The sequence below is a fragment of the Hylobates moloch genome, unplaced genomic scaffold (assembly GCF_009828535.3).
Source record: "Hylobates moloch isolate HMO894 unplaced genomic scaffold, HMol_V3 SCAFFOLD_276, whole genome shotgun sequence".
NCBI classification, from domain to species: Eukaryota; Metazoa; Chordata; class Mammalia; order Primates; family Hylobatidae; genus Hylobates; species Hylobates moloch.
The window spans coordinates 24,049-25,698 of NW_026652551.1; positions in this window are offsets into that span (position 1 = coordinate 24,049).

Here is a 1,650-nt window from a genome sequence, read left to right on the forward strand (position 1 = left end):
GGACAACACTGCTTCTCTCTGCTCTGCTCCCAGGCTCACCTGCCACGAACCCTGCCCCTGCCCCCTCTTGTGGTCTCCCTGGTCAACCTGCATGCACTGCGGGGAGGTCCAAGCTCTTGCAAGAGGAAAGGCTTTGGCTATGGCTCCCATCAGGAAGATGTTTATGTCTCCATGTGATAGGCAGTAAAATGGAAATACAGGGTTTTAGGAGTGCCATGTAATTCCCCCCACTGACGGCAATTCCCAGGAGAACCTGACTCATCTCGCATGAGGATTCTCGTCTCGCTATCAAAAGACGCCATCTGAAATCCCCAATGTAGTGATTTTGGGTTAGCTGCACTAGTGTCGGTTCTCCAACATCTGCCCCAGCACTTTCCTGCCCCCGCCCTCTGCATGCACCCACCTCAGACATCTTGACCCCTCCACCTGAGGGATCAGGGAGCATCAGTGCTTCAGCTCCCCGTCTGTCCCCCATGCCCTTGGACGTGTGGCCACGCTGTGTTGGAATCTATTCAGTGGCAGGGGAGACAATTTAATGACTCACCCCACATTGGAGGTGTTGGGAGCAAGCCCCCCAAAATCTGGCCATAAACTGGCCCCAAAACTGGCCATAAACAAAATCTCTGCAGCACTGTAACATGTTCATAATGGCCCTAATGCCCACACTGGAAGGTTGTGGGTTTACGGGAATGAGGGCAAGGAACACCTGGCCCGACCAGGGTGGGAAAACCACTTAAAGGCATTCTTAAGCCACAAACAATAGCATGAGCAATCTGTGCCTTAAGGACATGCTCCTGCTGCAGTTAACTAGCCCAACCTATTTCTTTAATTTGGCCCATCCCTTCATTTCCCATAAGGGATACTTTTAGTTAATTTAATGTCTATAGAGAATGCTAATGACTGGTTTGCTGTTAATAAATACATGGGTAAATCTCTGTTCGGGGCTCTCGGCTCTGAAGTCTGTGAGACCCCTGATTTCCCACTTCACACCTCTATATTTCTGTGTGTGTGTCTTTAATTCCTCTAGCGCCGCTGGGTTAGGGTCTCCCCGACCGAGCTGGTCTCAGCAGGAGGGTTCAGCGATTCTCATCACACAAACTTAGCACTAAAAACCCCAACACATAATGTGTCATAATGCTTCCCCTCTGTCCACAATCCCCACTGGGCAGACAGGCTTACTAAGTGCAGATGAAGGAGTTGAATTTAGTTGACTTCTTGGGATTTTTTGTTGAAAGGGCAGCTGGAGCTCTGTCCTAGTAATGAGCAGCAGGAACATCCTAGCATCTCATAATGTATGTATATGAAGGCATCTGTGAGCCCGACAGCACCCTGTAAACGGGGGTTCGGAATTAAGTGCACTGCATGGACACACATTGATCATGTGTCGTTGAACACCAGTGGGACTACAACCCTTGGATGCTGAGGTTCCTAAAAAAGGAAAAATCTAGTTGCAGCAATTGAGATGCTGTGACCTGAACCAAGGTGTCAATTCTTTTCTTCTGCCTGATCAAATGCACTGGTGAGCCTTCCACTGAATTTTGATTGCATTATTGTACTTTTCAACTTCTGAATTTCTTTTTATAATTCCTGTCTCTTTGTTAATATTCTCTATTTGGTAAGATACTGTGTTTGTCCTCACCATAGTTCTTT